The sequence below is a fragment of the Stomoxys calcitrans genome, chromosome 1 (assembly GCF_963082655.1).
Source record: "Stomoxys calcitrans chromosome 1, idStoCalc2.1, whole genome shotgun sequence".
In the NCBI taxonomy this organism is placed as follows: domain Eukaryota; kingdom Metazoa; phylum Arthropoda; class Insecta; order Diptera; family Muscidae; genus Stomoxys; species Stomoxys calcitrans.
This window is the reverse complement of record NC_081552.1, coordinates 244,352,754-244,372,896: the sequence shown is the minus strand read 5'-3', so window position 1 is coordinate 244,372,896 and position 20,143 is coordinate 244,352,754. Positions and strand designations below refer to the sequence as shown.

The following is a 20,143-nucleotide window of genomic DNA, read 5'->3' as shown; positions in this document are numbered from 1 at the left end:
GCAGAGGTTAGCATGATCGCCACAGACGCTGAACGCTTGGGTTAGAATCTCGGCGAGACCATCTACAAAAATTTTCAGCGGTGGTTTTCCCCTCCTAATGCTGGCATCATTTGTGAGGTACTATGCCATTTAAAACTTCTCTCCAAAGAGGTGTCGCACTGCGGCACGCCGTTCGGACTCGGCTATAAAAAGGAGGCTCTTTTTCATTGAGCTTAAACTTGAATCGGACTGCGCTCATTGATTTGTGAGAAATTTACCCCTGTTCCTTAGTGGAATATTCATTGGCAAATTATGCAATTTGCATTATACTCTCACTGAATATGTCTAACAGGTAAAACTTCCCGAAGAGGTTTTGCTCATCTCGACTCCTTCATATGCAACCAACAATGTTGCCGAAATCTTTGTCACCGTCTTCGCCATATAACTTTAACTTCAGTCAGACTCTTCTGAATGGGGTTTTTAATCTAAGTAATGGAACGATGTTGGGGCTCTTTCCCCTGGCCTCCAACTCAGATGATGACAAATGCCTCGCTTGCTGTACAAAGAAATCGTTGCTATGAGAAGACCATAATGATGCTCACAGTTCTATCTAACTACCCATGATTTTGTTCGGTTCAGATGAATGTTGCTTTTGGGATGTGTAGTATAAAATGCTCTTGTTGGTCTTTTGCAAGTTTTGCCAAAAGCAAGTTTTATATCTAGGCAACCAACTAACTAGCAGCCAAGTTTCCAAGCAGCCACCAAGGATTCTCGAGCTTCTTTCTTTTTTGAATTTGGCACATGGTGGATGCTTAAAGCCAAAAATCCATTCCTATAGCAAAAAAAAAAAGAGAAATACAATTCGAAAAAACCTTGGAAATGGATTGATGAGACAACATCAAGTTTGTATTTTTATGTAGGTATGTAGCTAAGAAAAAAAAAAGAACTACCACGGGACCCCTGCATTTAGCCATTATTGGAGAGTTATCTTTGCTACTGCCCTGCACGCCATATTCAGACATTTCAGTATTTGGCGATGTGGGCAAAATATTTGGAACGATGACAACAAAAAGAAAGCACTTCAGCACTTCAATACATTCCCATGTAAATGTGTAAATCTGACATAGTCAGAGCAAGACCATACATCCAACATCGGTCGAACGAGCACAGCTCGCTCACACACCCAACAAGAGCCAACAATGGAAAAAACTTGATGTGAAATTTCAGATATGGATGGTCTGCCTGACGATGTTCACAGCCAACGTTGTCCGTCCATACGGTCTCTGTGTATAACAGAAAAGTTGAGAAACCAAAAACAAATAAAAACTCTGTGCAAGTCATTATGCGGCTTGGGTATAGAGAAAAAATATTGGGTTCCGAGGGCAGTCAACACAACAGAGTATCAGAGGCATTCAGTCATCACTCAGGCAGCCGGGTCGACAACCAGCCAGGCAGCCATCCAGTCAGTCAGACCATTTATTTACTCTAGGGGCCTAGAGAACGATGGGAGCTATGTAGCTACACTACTCAAAATGCGGCGATACGAAGAGATACGAAAACAAGCGAACCGCATGATAATACTTTCCTACTCGTACATATGCGCACAAGCACATGCACACACACACACAAACGCTGTACTCGTATAATCTGATATGGAATGAAGCCAACAAACACGGACACACACTTTATAGTAATTCGAAATGCTGCCGTTGCTGTGCATTAACTAATACATTCAAACGAAGGTTTTGAGATGGGATTTGGCCGTTATTAAGGCACGTCTCTGTAGTACTATAGAGTGCGATAAATGTATCTCAACCAAGGAATGCCTTTGATGGGGGAGGCCAGAAGTTTGGTAACGATATGAGTCTATAGTAAAGGCCACATGACTGCAACGTTATAAAAATAAAACAAAGAGTATCTGATCGAATTTCTATGAAATTCAAGCTGTCAGTATGTTCTGTGAAAACAAATCTGCCAACTACGCTTTCCCCCCAGGGCAAGTATACGACAAAAATACTTGTATATATGCGATGTAAATAGATAGTTATGTACACATATTCGATTGAGTATACTACATTTACAATGAGATTTTGAAACTATATGTCTATTTGGCACTGTATTTTATGGAATCTTTTTGTTGGGTGATGACCTAACCCGTGTTAATTTTTTTTAATACAAATTTCTGCCAGAGTTCCGCAGGTAACTTTAAATGAGGGAAAATGTCCTTGCAATACTTGCATAGCGAGATATGATTGTGGAACATTTTAAACTGCAGGATACCCAAAACAAGGTATTTCTGGTCAATTGCAGCAGGGCAAAATGTTGCGAAGGGAAAATCGAGATCGCTATCCCTTTAGCAAGTCACTTGTGGGTTAAATGGTTCAAAACAATATTCTTTGCAACGATATCAGTACTTTTCCCGAAGAAACCATGCAAACTAAATATTTGCAAAAACTTCCAATAGCAAAATGGAAAAATTGCACTCCATTATAAGGCTACCCTGAGTAGGAAATTTTTTTCTTCAACAAAGAACAATTTTTAATTTAATTTTACAGACCTTGTTTATTGAAAACATCAGACACAATGTTCTGGTTTTAGCTTTTTGGATGCTCAAAAGCATTAAGGAGATCCAATCATTTTAAGTTTTATTATATTGTTCCCACTCAGTCCTCCAAAAGGAAGAGGAGTAATGTCATCTCCAGCTTCCGGGCTACTTATTCTATTTCTTATAATACTTCTAAGGGGTAAGAATCCGAACGAGCTATGCAGAAGGGCCAAAAGGGTCTTGCATATGGCATATGACATTGAGACCCAGAGGTCTCAATGTTAACCCAGAAAAGACTGAAATATGCCAGTTCACGAAGAAGACGAAGGTGGGAAGTCCTTCAATAAACTTAGTTAACCCGAATTCTTTCGGCTCGACGCAGTCCCAGTTAAGGGAGTGGGCGACGAATGCGCATGCACCATTGTGGAACAGCGAAACGGTCGGTAGGACGGCGAAATTCCTATGGGGGATTCAGATCGTGAGAAGACGAGGCTATTACTGAAAGGAAGTAAGAAGGAGGCCAGTATAGCTATAGGTATCACAACGGGACACAGGACTACGAGCTCACTTTGTAAAATCGGTGTAGGGCATGCGGGGAAGATGATAAGACATTGAAGCATTTCCTTTGTCATTGCCCGGCTTTCACGTCTACCAGATACCGGCGCTTAGGTGGAAACACAATACCAGACATGAACCAACTTAGGGTAGTGGTATTGAAAACAATTAGGGATTTTGTAAGTAGCACGGAATTCCTAACTTAAAATTTTCTTTTTAAATTTTCCTTTGACATTTTCTTTTCTTATAGTTTCTAGAGCGCAAAACAAGCCGATTACTGGCTTAGGTGTATGCCCATAGTGGCATGGGGCGGATTAATATCTGCACTCTCTTTTCAACCTAACCTATCCTTTTTCTGACACCAAGTTTCGAGATGTCTTTCTCCACTTGACCTTTCCGTTACAGTTATGGTCTTCCCTTTTTGTGTTCGCCATTATATTTTCACTCAAAGAAATTTGTTAGCAAAAACACCAAAAGATTGCTGTAACAGCAAAAAGTCTGCAGTAATTTGCTGCTTAAACAGCTAACATTTTCTGCTGTTTTCAAATGGTAGAAAGATCAAAAATGTCATAAATATTTCAAACAAGTAAATGCGTGCTAAGTTGGGCCGGGCCAAATCTTATATACCCTCCACTATGGATCGCATTTGTCGAGCTCTTGCTACGGTATCTCTTTTTAGGCAAACAAAAGATAGAAGAAAAGAATCGCTATGCTATTGGAACAATATCAAGTTATGTTTCATTTCGTACCATAATTGAACTGAATATTGGAGACCATAGTAGTCGTTGTGTAAAATTTCAGCCAAATCCAGTACGAATAGCGCACTTTAGGGGCTGAAGAAGTAAAATTGAGAGATCGGTTAATAGGGGAGCTGCATTAGACCATAAAGCGATTCATGCCATTTTCGACACGTATGTTAAAGGTCATAAGAGAAGCCATTGTACAAAATTTCAGCTAAATCGGATAATAATTGCGCCCTCTAGTGGCTCAAGAAGTCAAGACCCCAGATGGGTTTATATGGAAGCTATGTCAGGTTATGGACCGATTTTAACTATTCTAAGCACAGTTGTTGCAAGTCATAACAAAACAGGTCATGCATAATTTCAGCCAAATCGGATAATAATTGCGTCTCGACGATTAAGAATACATATACTTTATGGGGTCTTAGACGAGTATTTCGAGGAGTTACAAACAGAATGACGAAATTAGTATACCCCCATTCTATGGGGGAGGGTATAAACAATTTATATTCCATCTTATCTTCAAATTTTACAATCATCTAACGTAAATTTTTTAAATTTTTTTGATCGATCTACAGAATAACATTTTAAGCCTATAAAATGCGAATATATCGAATAGGGTCCATATCGGTCCAACTTTACGTACCCCGAATTTTTGGTATTTTTGCTCTGAAGCCCACATTTCACAAATAGAGATTTTTGAACTGAATTTAGCGAAGTCTAGATGGAATTTAGAATAGATAGACTCCGATTTGGGATAGGCAGTCTTTTTATACCCTACACCACTACTATGGTACTGGGTGTTATAAGTTAGTGAATTTGTTTGTAACACTCAGAAGGAAGTGAGATAGACCTATTGATAAGTATACCGATCGACTCAGAATCACTTTCTTACAAACTACAGATCGGAATTTTCATTCGATCTTCTTTAAATTTGGTACAGGCATGTTTTGCAGCCCAGAAACAAAGCCTATTGGAAACAATCGGTTCAGATTTAGACATAGCTCCCATATATATGTTCGTCCGATTTGCAGTAATAATGCAATAAAGTAGTCTTTTGTAGGAAGGAGTTTATCTTGACTCTTGACATTACTTTACTGGTGAATTTCATAGAAATCGGTTCAGATTTAGATATAGCTCTCATATATATATATATATATATATATATATATATATATATATATATATATATAGCCCGATTTTTAGTCCTAGAGCCATTGCAAGCGCATTTATTCACCAATCGTGCCAACATTTTGTACAACGCTTTCCTCGACGACTTCCACTATATACATAAAGTTTGGTCGATATCGGTTCAGATTTAGATATAACTCCCATATATATGTTCGTCAGATTTTGGGTAATTTGTAATTATGTTGTCATTTGTCAACCGTATGTATTACAGTTTGAACATAGTTGCCCGAAATTTGATACGGATTGTTTAATAACTCATCTGGAAACACCGCCGAGGAAAAGCCATCAAACTAGATATAGCTCCCACTTTGTACCTATAGAATAGGTGTAGGGTACTATAAAGTCGGAACGCCCGAATTTTGCCTTTTCTTACTAGTTCATGTTTAATGGTGACCATAACAACACAATTTGGAAAATTCTAGATTTTTGAAAAATGGCCTTTGACAATGCCGGATACATAAAATCGGATAGAATATATATATTTTGTGTTTCTTTTTGCGTTTTATGGAGGAAGTGTTAGAGAATAAAAGTTCGTTACTCATATTTGCAATAAAATGTGATGTTCTCTTTGGGGTTTAACTTACAGAAAAACACGAGTAAATTGTATTATCATATCTTGATGGTAACAGTTTACAAAAACTAGTTTCCTGCAGTAAGAAGTATCTAATTTGGAAATTTTTACCAATTTTTGACAAAATGTCGACTTTTTGCAAAGAAAAGTCGACTTTCGCTATGTTGATAGAAGTCGAAAAGTCGACTTTTCGTCCCAACTTGGGATCACTAGTTCATAAATACGTTAATGCCCCATAGGAACCGATCTCATTTTTCGAAGAACCTTCAATGACAATTTTTCCTTTATACACACATAAAAGAGAAACTTTTATCTAAATAATATCGTACCCACCATGTAATGCAGGCGTAACTCCTCTAAATTCTTGTGAAATCATCAAAAACTGTCTCACCTCACAGCTTTGCTGAAATGTCCATTACCTTCTACTCAGAAAAAAATTTGCTAAACAACCTACAGCGGTCAAAAAAAGTATTCATCATTAGCAAAATTGATAATAAATTCACTTATTTTGGGTAATTGAAGAAAATTTAAAGTAAACAAATAATGCAGTTTTATGCAATAGTTTATTTTTCATAATATGTTTTAAAATAAATTCAAAAAATAAATTTAATTAGCGCAAAAAATGCAATTTTATATAATAACACCAAAAACAGAGCAAAAAAAGTATTCATCATTGATGTGCTATCATCAAAGTCAAATTCAAATATTATTTGGGAATCCCCCTTTTCTGTTTTATTTAGTAAAGGAGGCTTTGCCCTTGACAGCAAATATTTAATTTCATTGAAAATATAGTTTTTGTCAAAATGGGTCGTAAGCAAAACGAGGTTTCTGATGAGGTAAAAGTTTTGATAATAAAACACCACAGGAATGGTTTAACTCAAAAAACTATCAGTGAAATATTAAATAGACCACGATCTACTATACAATCCATCATCAGAAAGTGGACAGAAACGAAAACTGTTGACAATAAACCAAGATCTGGTCGACCAAAAGCACTTTCAGTTGGAGATGTGCGTTGGCTAGTGCGGCAAGTTCAGAAAACTCCGAAGACAAATGCGACCATTCTTCGTAAAAACACTATGGAATATTTAGGGAAGGAAGTTATTACACAAACAATTCGAAATACACTCAAAAGGCATAGTTACAGAGGAAGAACTGCACGTAAGAAGCCCTTTATAAATAAAATAAACCGAGTGAAAAGGCTAAACTTCGCAAAAATGTATGTAAAACAGCCCGAATCATTTTGGAAAACAGTCATTTTTGCAGACGAGAGCAAGTTTAATCTTTTTGGGTGCGATGGAAAGGTCATAGTGTACAGAAAACCAAATACAGAGCTTGAAGAACGAAACACAGTTGCTACTGTAAAACATGGTGGAGGTGGTTTAATGGTTTGGGGGTGTATGGCGGCTTCAGGAGCGGGAAATCTTGAAATTATTAATGGAGTAATGGATCATAAGTATTACATTGACATTTTAAAGAGGAATTTAAAAGATAGTGCTGTAAAACTTGGGCTTGGTAATAACTTTCAATATTATCAAGATAATGACCCCAAACATTCTGCTTTAAATACCAAGATGTGGATGCTGTATAACTGCCCCAAAGTCATTAAAACTCCTCCTCAAAGTCCCGACTTGAACCCAATTGAACATCTTTGGGAACATCTCGAACGCAAATTGAGAACGAGAATTTTTCGAGCAAGAGTCAAATGTAACAGGTGATAATGGAGGAATGGACTAATATAGACCAAAATATAACCGCTAAATTAGTCCAATCGATGTCAAACCGTTTAAAAGAAGTTATAAGACGCGGTGGTCGAATAACAAAGTATTAATTTTTTTAAATGATGTTATTTATTTTTTTGTTTTTTTGCAATGATGAATACTTTTTTTGTTTAATTTTTTGTGTTCAGCTGTAAAATGGCCCTTTTTGTTCCAATAAATACTATTTTTTTCTTTAAAAACAATGAAATTGTGTACATATATATCACACAAGCACTACTGCATCATTAGTTTAATATGTTTTTATTCCAATTGTCTTTTGTAGACTTATTAAAAAAAAAACATTGAATGATGAATACTTTTTTTGACCGCTGTATTTTCACAATGAATCATAAAAAACACGTTTTCCTATATGGAATCAATGTCAATTCGCACTAAGTGGGAGTAAATTGTAGTTGAATCATCTCGCTGGCGATGTATTCGAATTTTAACTTTTTATTACAGACATATACTAAACTTTTTTTCATATAACCACCAACGTCGACAAAATAAGCTAATGTGTAAAAATCAAAAAATCTACGAAATTTTCAATAAACAATTAAAAAAAAGCTACAGAATATTGCACCCAGAGAAATGAGCTAAACCCATCTGCTGGTGTAAAAGTTTCCAACTTTTGAAGGAAACTATTTCAAACTTTTTTTTAACTTCTAAAAAATAATTGCAACATCGACATGCCAACCTATAAAACTTATATATTCTCGATCGTTATAAATCTCTAAGGGCTGATTTCTTTCTCATTTTCCGGTTACAATTTTGGTTTTCTGAATATATGGTTTGGTTTTCTGAATATATGGTTACTAGCTGAGCCTGGCCCGCTTCGCTGGAAATTTGAAAATTTCTGCTTAATTTCAGTTGAAAATGTATTCCAATTTTCCTTTTGGATTTTTCTACTTTTAATTACCTCTTATTTAAAGCCCAATAAGTAAAAGTCCTTTTTAAGGGTGTGGTGGACCCCAGAGACTTGGTCCCAAAAGTGAAAGTCAATTTCGTGCTTTACTCCCATAAACCTTTCATTTAAGATCCATACTGCCATGGTCGGTAAATATGTCCGATTTGAGAGGTTTTTTGGGGGTGGGGTGACCCACGAAACACTTAGTCCCACAATTGGATATCAGATTCGCGTTCTATTCTCAAATACCTTTAATTTGATGCCCATATTGTATTGCCGTCCTAGGCACCCACTTCTGATTGAGACCAAATTTTTGATTTTAGGTTAATGTAAGTGTGCAAACAAAATTTTGCTTCCCAGATCTGGTGTTTTGGAAAATTATTGTTAAGGCCCATCTTAGAGTGGGAAAGTTAAAAAATGATACAGCAAACAACCGCAAGGAAGTCGTAACGAAGATGAATGCTGTATGATCAATTTTGATCACTCTGCCCTCTTTCCGTTTATGTTGGCTTTTCCAAATTAGCGTTATTTACTGGTTGTTTTTAATGGATCAACTAAATCCATTTGAAAACAGCCAGTAGATGGCGCTTACTTAAATGTTAGTGCTACTACTCGCTTGGAGTGACTTAACGTCTATAACATTGATCATGTGGGAGTTGTCTATAATTGAATGACTACCTATTAAATAGTCCTCATTTAGTCTTTTTATACCCTCCACCATAGAATGGGAGTATACTAATTTCGTCATTCCGTTTGTAACACCTCGAAATATGTGTCTAAGACCCCATAAAGTATATATAGTCTTGATCGTCATGACATTTTAAGTCGATCTAGCCATGTCCGTCCCTCCGTCTGTTAAAAGCACGCTAACTTTCGAACGAGAAAAGCTAGGCGCTTGAAATTTTGCACAAATACTTCTTTTAAGTGTAGGTGGGTTGGGATTATAAATAGGCCAAATCGGTCCATGTTTTGATATAGCTGCCATGTAAACCGATCTTAGGTCTTGACTTCTTGTGCTTCTAGAGGGCGCAATTGTTATCCGATATTGCTGAAATTTTGCACGTGGTGTTTTAGTATCACATCCGACAACTGTGCCGGGTATGGTCTAAATCAGTTGATAATATGACCGACCTTGGGTCTTTTCTTACAGAGCTTCCAGAAGGCGCAATTCTTTTCCGATTCGGGTGAAATTTAGCATGAAGTGTTCTGGTATGCCTCCTAATAGCTGTGCCAATTATAGTCTAAATCAGTCCAAAACCTGATAAAGCCGATCTCCCGATTAGACTTCTTGGGCTTCTAGAGGGCGCAATTCTTATCCAATATGATTGACATTTTGCATATGTCGTTTTGGCATGACTTCCGATAACTGTTCTAAGTATGGTCTAAAACCAGTTTAATTTTTTGAGCCTCCGGAGGGCGCAATTATTACTCGATTTGCCTGAATTTTGGAGGGGGGTTTTCTATGACTGGTGTTTTTCTATTCGAAAAAGTCATTTAAAAACTTGACAAATGTGATCTGTGGTGTAAGGTATATAAGATTCGGCCCGGCCGAACTTAGCACGCTTTTACTTGTTTTAAATCAAATCAAATTGCCAGATTAAACGAAACGGTGCGGTGGCGATAGTTCTTACTAATAAACCATGTAAATCTTTCGAACAAAAAAGCGTAGCCCAGCAGCACGTCGTTGGGTCTTGCTATCTTAACGTTAAGGTTTCCAACTCCCCCTATCACGCTGAACGTCATAATTTTTGGAGTATAGCGGGCTGCATTCATTTGTGTCCCCACACATTAATTAAATCACACAGTGACCTGTTAGGTCATTATGATTGATCGACTGTTTTGGGGTGAGGTGGCCCGCTAGATATATGAGCGGAATAAAGATATCAGATTCGCAGTCCACAACTTTATACCTTTAATTTAACTCCATATTGTCATGATTGGTGTATACAGCCGTTTGGGGGAGGGTGTCTATATAAGGGTTGTGTGCCACACTCCATCTGCCACTTGAGCACATATTTGAATGAGGCACTCTACTCATCTATCTCTGTCACTTGATTCCCCATTGTTTAAAAGGGTCAAATAACCTATTGGAGGCGAGGAAGAGCACCACCTGGATTCTTGGACACAAAATTTAATGTTATATTCGTAATCTGCTCCCCAATGATTTTTATTTGAGTTTCATCAAGCTATGATCGAGTAATATTCCCATTTGGTGGGCTTATCGGGGGTGGAGCGACCCTTATTCATTTGATAGCCATATTGTCCCAATCGGTCCACTCTTGATTTTGGATGGTGTTTTTCGGGTAACGGGGGAGAGTTAACCACACTTTGAGGATTTTGAAAGATTAGGGTCGGCCTATAATTTTTCTGGGTGTAAGATATTCGCAAAGATAACCACACTTTGAAGGTTTTGAAAGATTAGGATCGCCCTATAAATAGTGTGTTGGCAATCAGTACAAAATTCAGCTCTGATTTTATGACCAAATGTCACCGCCTATGGGTCAGTTCCTGCACCCAATAACGACTCCCAAAATAAAATCCTGGCTATGTGTCTGCAAGACACTGTTCCGAAGCATGGGTACTTGTGAAAGCGGACGAGGCATTGCCTGGAGTGTTTGAGAGAAAAACTCTTCGCAATATTTATGCAACAGTTTGCGAAGGCGTCGCACAGTGGGAGAAACTCAAAAAAAAAACTATTGAAAAGTATATCGTGTGAGAACGGGTAGAGATAAATCTTTGAAATTTGGTTAGAGCTGAGCTGTTAATGAGATCATGTGCAAAATTTCAAGGCCCTAGGTTGTCGGGCGCCTTTGGGCAGGCCCCTAAATTTGGTCACCTCGGTATTTCGAAACAATTTTCGGGCTGCCAAATCTTCACTTATGGTCTGATTTTCAAAATTCGAAAATCCCTACAAAAAAAGTCAGGTCTAAAATATCTCCACTAGTTTCGCAGATATTCGACTTTAATTTTTTTATGGGCAAATTTGACCGAGATCTGCTTCGTATTTTGCAATTTTCGAAGGCATTTATAACGACTTTGTCGCTACAAGTGACCACATCTGATAATTCAGTTAAAAGTTATACAGTTTGGAAGTCAAAAAATTTATGTTTTTGCATTTTTTGGTCAAAAAAATATTTCCATTGATAAGCCTTTATTGGAAAAACTTGCTCTAATATCTTAATTTTTTTCTTTTTTTGTTGGTGAACAGAACATATTGAAGATAGGTTTAAGTGAAATTTTAACAAGATATGTCAACTGAAATGGGTGCTATATGTACTTCAAAATAGACAATCTCTTATTAAAAAAATTGGAAACCCCCCTCGAGTTCAAAATTTCCAATGCCTAGATCCCCCAAGTTGGGCACAGTTTTTTTTTCTTCATATGTCCCCTAAACCCATGCAAACAATTTTTTGCACCTAATAATATTTTTTAGGAGGACAGGTTGAGGCTTTTGATGAAAACCCATTTTCCACAGGATACGATGGGAAGCACGGAGACACCGGAATCTTGGAATAATGACGTTGATCGAAGGTTCATAATTACGGAATTTATGGTAAAGGAATCCTTGAGGAGCTTCAAACCATTTAAGTCACCCGGACCCGACGGAATATTTCCGGCGTTACTATAGAATGAGGCAGACTATCTAGCGCCTCATCTGGGACTTGCGCATACTCCAAAAGCCTTGCAGGAGGCAAGGATGGTGTTTATACCCAAGCCCGGAAAGGCAAGCAATGCGACACCAAAGGCCTACAGACCCATAAGCCTTACGTCCTTTCTACTCAAAACCATGTAACGTATTGTGGACTCCATGATAAAGAGTAGGACATACAGCGAACTACTCAAATGCAAACAGCATGTCTATGTCAAGGCAAGGTCGACGAGACTGCCCTGCACGAGGTTGTGCATAAAATAGAAGAATCCTTCGATGCCAAAACGTACACCCTGGCGGTATGCATTGACATCGAGGGGGCTTTTAACAATGTGTAAACCGACACACTGATCCAATCCTTAGACCAGTACCGGGTGGACCCGGTCCTTAGTGACTGGATATACCATATGCTAAGGAACAGGTGGAAAAATTGTGTGTCCCATGGCATATATATAAGAGAGAAAGTGGCGTAGGGCACGCAACTGGGCGGTATTTTATCGCCACTCCTATGGGTGACCACCATAAATGACCTATTACGGATGCTGTCTGAGGAGGGATTTGAACCCGTCTGCTACGCAGACGATGTTATAATACTTCTAAGGGGTAAGGATTCGAAAAAACTATGCAGAAGGGCCGAAAGGGTCTTGCATATGCCATATGGCTGGGCTAGACCCACAGGTCGCAATATTAACCCAGAGAAGACTGAAATATGCCTGTTTACGAGGAAGACGAAGGTGGGCCAATTTAACGCACCACGTTTCCTCAATACGACAATTTCGATATCCGACAAGGTCAAAAACTCAGGTGTGATCTTGGACTGGAAGTGTCACATTCAGGAGCGTACTGAGAAGACTCACAGATGTTGGGCACTATGTAGGCCGTAGGCTCGAAATGGGGCCTGTATCCGAGGATAGTCCACTGGCTCTACAGGAGCGTGATTAGACCAATACTTACTTACGTCTCAGTAGTTCGGTGGACTGCTATGGAGAAAAAGTGCAACATAAGGACCATACAACAGGGTCGGAGAACATGTTGTCTTGGCATAGGCATAGTGATGAGAACCATGCCCACTAGGGCACTGGAGACTCTTCTAGATATCCGACCCATTAACATACAGATTAAGTGTGAGGTAGCCACTGCGGCTATGAGACTTAAGGCGATAGGAGAATGGATTGAGGATGGGAGGAGCTCATACCAACGCGGTATAATCGAGGCGACGATAGGAAACCTGGAAGGAAGGAAAGAGGTTTCCAATCGGATACCTGAGATGAACCTTGAAGTCGAGTGCGATCGGCACAGTCTTGGATTGACGGAACCCTAGTATTGCCATCTGAAAGATCATGATACACAGATGAATCCTAGAGGACAAAGTGCGCCTGGGTGTCTACATTGAGAACCCAGGGACTGAGATCTGTTTTAGACTACTTGACCATAATACGGTCCTGCAGGCGGAGATTCGGGCGATTACGGAATGCGTGAGGTGGTGTTGTGCTAACGTGAGAACGTCGAGTGTGAACATCTTTACCGACAGTAAAATTGCCATAAGGGCAATAACAACCAGGACGGTAAGGTCACAAACAGACTTGCAGTGGAAGAAGGAGATTAATACCTTCTCTGAGGATGGCAAAATCCGCATCGTTTGGGTGGCGGGCCATAACGGAGTAAGGGAAAATGAATAGGGGCAAACGATTTGGCGTTGAAGGCAGAGGACTGTCGTCAATAAACTTGGTTAGGTTAGTTTAGGTTTAAGTGGCAGTCTGCCATCAAACTCACTTAGACGGCGTCGTCCATTGTGATACCACAGGAACGGAAGAAGGAAGATGCCTTCTAGTTCTTACCGTTGAACCATACAGACCGCTTTAGAAAGCCCAATAACTAGGGAATGTTCGCATCCGCTAAATCAGACAGATTCTCAAAGAAATGAGAACCTAATGTGGAACTCCTTCTGCGAATCATAACGGGACACATAGTTCTACGAGCTCACTTATGTAAAATCGGTGAGGCAAGTAATAGCATGTGTAGGGCATACGAGGAGCATTTCCTGCTTTCGCATCTAACTTATACCGGCACTTAAGTGGACTTAGGTGGAGACACCCTACCAGACATAAACCAACTTATGGGAGTGGTATTGAAAACAATTAAGGATTTTGTAAGTTTCATGGAATTCCTAACTTAAAACTTTCTTTTTAGAGGTTACTTTATATTTTTAGAGCGCACAAAAAGGCGATTACTGGCTTAGGTGTATGTCCATAGTGTCATAGGGAGGATTAATATCTGCACCTTCTTTGCAAATTAACCTAACCCAACAATATTTGTAGCCTCCACAGCAAATTTACTATCCATCTTTTCTCAAAAGGAGATTTGGAGATTTTTGTAAAAAAATCGGGCGGAATTTATTTATAGATTTTTAAAGGCACTTTTATTTTCATAGAATTTTTTCACTTTGAAGACCGCAATTGTAGACCCCATCGGATTTTTTTGTAGGGATTTTCTAGCACTATCCAGTAAAAACAAATTTTAAAATTTTTTGCAGCCAGAATAATTATTCGAAATACCGAGGTGACCAACTTTATGGACCTCCCAAAAAGAGCCCGGAGAACTTAAGGCCTTAAATTTTTGCACACGATCTAGTTAACACCTCAACTCTTACCATTTCAAAGAGATATCTCCACCCGTTCTCACACGGCATATTTTTTACTAGTTTTTTTTCGATTTTTCTCCCATTATGTGTCGTATGAACCACGAACTGTATGACGAGGTTAGCATAGTTAAACGTATCAAAATACAACGGTTGCGATGCCTAGGCCATGTTTTCAGAATGAGTGAAGAAGCTCCAGCGAAGAAGTCTTTTGAAGGCAAGCACTGTGGTACACTCAAACCGGGACGACCAAAGCTTCTATGAAATCACTAAGTGATTATAGACTTCTCGAAACTAAGTGTCAGAGATTGTAGAAGGAGCGCATAAGATCGAGGCGCTTGGAAATCAATTTCACGTTCTGCGAATGGGACAAATGTTCAGTCGTAGCCAATTGAAGTAAAGTAAGTAATTTTTCCCGGGATTTGAATGAGGATTGCGGGATTGTAAAATGGACAGGGTGCCGTTACTATATGCCTTAAACGAATGTATTCGTCGGAGGCCACCGTAGCGCAGAGGTCCGCCTATGACGCTGAACGCCTGAGTTCGAATCCTGGCAAGACCATCAGAAAAAAATTTCAGCGGTGGTTTTCCCCTCCTAATGCTGGCAGCATTTGTGAGGTACTATGCCATGCAAAACTTCTCTCCAAAGAGGTGTCGCACTATGGCACGCCGTTCGGACTCGGCTATGAAAAGAAGGCCCCTTATCACAAAAACCGCCCTCGACTGTCCCAGATCTCTCAACGAGATGGCTGAACAGTTCAAAATTCACCTGTTCTGAAGCAGGCGAGCTTGCGAGACTGGGAACTACCTTACACACTCCAGGGTAAGGACCAGGCCCGAAGGACAACGAATGATAGATGGTCACAAAGAGGGGGTGTAAGCATTCCAAAACTATGTGGCCTCATCTAGACTTGTCTAGTAGGTCTACTGCTTTGCTGTCATTGGCTAGAACAGACGTCGCAATCATTGTGTCCGTCATGACAGGTCACTGTGTAATCGGAAAACATGCTGACAGACTGAAGGTTGCCAGCAACGACTTTTGCAGAAGCTGTAGGGACATCGAGGAAGAAGAGATTATAGAACACCTTCTGTGTGTGTGTCCCTCACTAGCATTGAGAAGGAGTTCCACTTTAGGTTCTCATTTTTTTGAGAACCTATCTGATTTAGCGGATGTGAACATTCGCAAGTTACTGGGCTTTTTAAAGCGATCTGGATGGTTCAACGGTAGGAACTAGAAGGCATCTTCCTTCTTCTGTTCCTGTGGTATCACAATGGACGAAAACTTCTAATTGAGTCTGATGGCAGACTGCCACTTAAACCTAACCTAACGTAACCTTGCCTTAAACGAAACCAATTTGAATAATCGCAAGCCTAAGATTAACAAAAATGTCCTATAGTACTAGAAAATGCACCTCTTGTTATGTTACTTTCCGAATTTCTTGCAAAATTCTGCTTTCTAATCTAAGTGGCAATTTTGTTAGCTATTTTATGGCGCCATCGCCCTTTTTTGGAAAACAAAAAGTTACGAAGAGTCAAGGCAGATTTTCCTTATATCATTTACCTTGAACATTTGTTCAAATTGAAATAAAGGCTATTACCCTAAATCTTCCGTGTATCCTTCCATTATTTTCCTAGAAAAAAATATTGTAGGCATGCTTTCTTAAATATTCTCAAAAATTGGAAATTCATCGTGCCCCTAACTAAGCCAAGGATTTTTGAAAATATCTCCCATACTTACAAATAGTATTTTAATGGTTTCACATTTTCGATATAACAACAACAACAACACATGCAAGCAACATTCCAACAAAACTTCCTGAAAAGTAACCCCTAATAAAAACAACTTCTCAGAACACGTTTTCACATTGAAGAAGGCAGCAGCGCACAAGCGAAAGAGAATGTCTTTTCAGCACAGCTTAGTCAGAACAAGGGTTCATGGGGAGGACATTAGGCAAAATCCCAAGAAGTTTTGCCACTTGGTCTGCATAATGGCATTTTTCTGTATAACTAACAACCCAGACGTAAGGTAAGGTAAAACCAACCAACCAACCTCTATCGTATACCTACATATACCCCAATAATAGTAGGTAGGTAGTACGAGTTTACGAATACATGCACGACTACATCCAATCCTATCAAGATTATCGTGCCCGTTGTCGTAGTCATGCAATCTCGTACCGTATCAAAAACCCAAGCACTGAAGGTCTCTGCTATATAGAGAACGACGACGACGAAGACAACGACGAGCAAAAGTAAAAGAGAGATACAGACTAAATGCGAATAAAAAGATGTCAGTCAGGCAGCTTGTGTTCGCAAAGCCACCATCCGGCTGTACGACCGACCTACCGACTGACATCGACCCATATGGCATAAAACAGACAATGGATAGAAGATGGTCTGACAATTCAAGCAGCCTAAAGTACGTAGAATATCCAACCACCAGCAAATGAATGGCGAGTATGTCTTATAGTCAGCCATCCATTTTTATCTGTCTGTCAGAAACCCAGTCCATTCATACCTGCTAGGGTAATACAATACTGGGCACACACACACACACATAATATGCCCTATAACCAAAGTGCCCAAACATCATTATCGCTAAGCCCCACACACACACACTCACTCGTACGCAATGTTGACACAAACCCCATTGCATCATTGTTTGCAGAACCATATCTGAGGGGTCTCATAAATCGGCCATCATCTCCATGCTGACCACCTTTTCATGATGCCCACGAACGTAATGATTATCATTCGGCATTCGTATTCATCTCATACCGTCAATCATTATCATCATCACCATCAACGGCATTTTGTTGTGTTACTTTCTATGCTATTACTATAAAAGTGATGTCAATGTTTTACAAACAAAAAAACGTTCAATAACATAACAAAGGGAAAAATGTGGGTTTTCGCACAGATCAGCTCGATTTGGGCAAAATTCCTCCAAAAACATATATTTTCACCTTGCTAAGGGTTATTTGCAATCGATCGGCTAGCCACAAAGACAACTGAGAAATTAAACGTTGCTAGAAATTAGTAAAGGGTTGGTTTTTCTTATTTACTCAAATGGCAAGGAGTGCATCTATGATTCAATGGCCGAACAAAGTAGATTTTATCAAAGCACTTCGGCCATACAGTTCGTGGTTCATATAACACCAATATTCTCTATGAACCAGATTAATCCATTTACAGACAAAAAAGATTTGAGACAAATTAACGAAATTAATTTAAAGATGGAGGCCGCCGTAGCGCAGAGGTTTGCATATCCTCCAGTGACCCTGAACGCCTGGGTTCGAATTCTGGCGAGACCATTAGATAAAAATTTGCTGCGGTGGTTTTCCCCTCTTATGCTGGCAACATTTATGAGGTATTATGCCATGTAAAAACTTCCGTTTTACATGGCGTTAGCATTTCCGTCTACGATGCTGAACGCCGGGGTTCGAATCCTGGCGAAAACATCATACAAATTTTCAGCGGTGGTTTTCCTCTTTTATTGCTGGCGACATTTGTGAGGTACTGTACCATTTGGTATGGCAGCCATGTAAAAACTTCTCCACAAAGAGGTGTCGCACTGCGGACTCGGCTATAAAAATGAGGCCCCTTATTATTGAGCTTAAAAACTGGAATCAGACAGCACTCATTGATATGTGAGAAGTTTGCCCTTTTCCTTAATGGAATGTTTATGGGCAAATTCGCATTTGCAAGGAAACATTTACTTTGACAAAAGATTTGTTTACTTTATATTGAAGAATTTTTTATCCTTAATAGAAATATAACAAGACCACAAGCCCAATGGAAAGATCAAGTGGTGGGAAACACCTTGAAACTTGGTGCCAGAGATTTTAGAATGAGCGCAGAAGATCGATGCCCATGGAACGCTATTCTACGTCCGGCTAGTGGAACAAATGTTCTGCCATAGCCAATTAAAGTAAAGTAAGTAAGAATATAATATGTCTTTAACTAAGCTACTTATTATCAAAGAAAAAATCTTTTAATCTCTTTAATCAAATATCGTTGAAGATTTTCCTAATCTTCAACTGACTTTATGACACGGAAAACGCTGAACCTTTGTTAAAGACACAGAAGCTCCTATTTATAAAGCCTATTTAAATGCTCAAATTTGTAAAAATTGGAAACAATTGAGGGACGTCTGTGAAGTAAAATTGAGAATCATTCCGCGGAGGAAAATCGAAACGAAAGAATGTGACCGTTACAATATAACGACGTTAATTTAAAGATAGCTGCTCATATTTGCCTATGTTTCTTAACAGAATGTTCATGGGCAAATTTGCATTTTTTGCCCATATTCACAAAACTTCAAGTAGCGTTAAGGTAAGCCTATTTGACAGAAGTCCTTTATAAAACTGTAAAATAAACCTACTATAAAACTGTTTTAAATTTTGTGACACCTGTGAGCACTTTTAATTTGAAGTTACGGTTCTGTTGCTTGGTATTATAACCAAAATCCTTCCATTAACGAAAAAAAATTTAATATATTATGCTCCTGAATACCTCAAGCACTGGCTGCAAATACCTTTGATCGGACGAGATTTAACCGACAAATAGCAACTAGAGCACAAGCTCTCACTCTTGGAGTAGTGTTTCTTCTTTGATCTTGCAAACGTGTGTTAGAAGGCTCCTCAATTATATCGACAGAACGGGTTCATTCCTATAAAGAACACGATAAGATTCAAGTTTGCACATACATGGTGTAGACACTATGGCGCGTACGGGCCAGTGTTCCTGCGCGACTTGTGTACACCTCCACACAAACGCTCTGGTAATTTAGTTGGTATCGAGCGCATCGGAACAGGGCAGGGGTCACGTGTTCGATTCGCACCAAAGTCTAAACTCTGTCGCTACTGTAGTATCAAATGAAGAAAAATTGTCTGAATTTGACCAATTCGGCACTCAAAACCGCAATAGCCTTACTTATCGTACATTTCCTCTCTAGTTATCACAATTGCCAAAAAAGACTAAACTAACTTTGTGGTAGCTACCCATACATTAGAGTAGCTCAAAAATGTGAAATCAGGGGATCCGCTTATATTAGAGTTATATCAGGATATAAACCGACTTAAATTCCATGGCAGCCGGTTGTACATACCGGATTGCCACGATGGAGTCCTTCATAGGCAAGGGCTGTCGCCTCGGTGCATAGATAGGCAATTCTTTCGATTAACGCGAGCTCTTAATTGTAGACACAGGTCTATATAAAGAAAAGCACGACACATATGAGAATACATGCCGGTTTGAGCGCGCTTTATTCGCATTTGAAGTACATAAGGAATGTCTTCTGGATAGATAAAGTGACAGCACCTTGAATTTGGCATGTCATAAGTTAACTATTTTTGCAGGCGCCATCATCCAGTCCATTTGTGAACTTCAAAATCTTTATCTACCTGTTATTTATCTATGCTATAGTGCGATTGTACATGAGTTTATAACCTTTTGTATTCAACTGTTGTTCATTATGTTTCTGTTATTCTACATTGCGTAGCATAGAGGTATGAAGTACAATATGCTAAAAACGCTACATTTGCTACACCAATAAATACCGGCTAAACGCTCTCGTTCTATTAAGGGGGCTGATGTTGAAACCACT

At 39.1% G+C, this 20,143-nt stretch overlaps 1 protein-coding gene across 2 annotated transcripts in view; it reads left to right on the top strand.

The window, feature by feature from the left end:
• The window catches only part of LOC106091603 (uncharacterized), a 104,746-nt gene that overhangs the window by 67,193 nt on the left and 17,410 nt on the right, over positions 1 to 20,143 (top strand). The window lies entirely within an intron of this gene.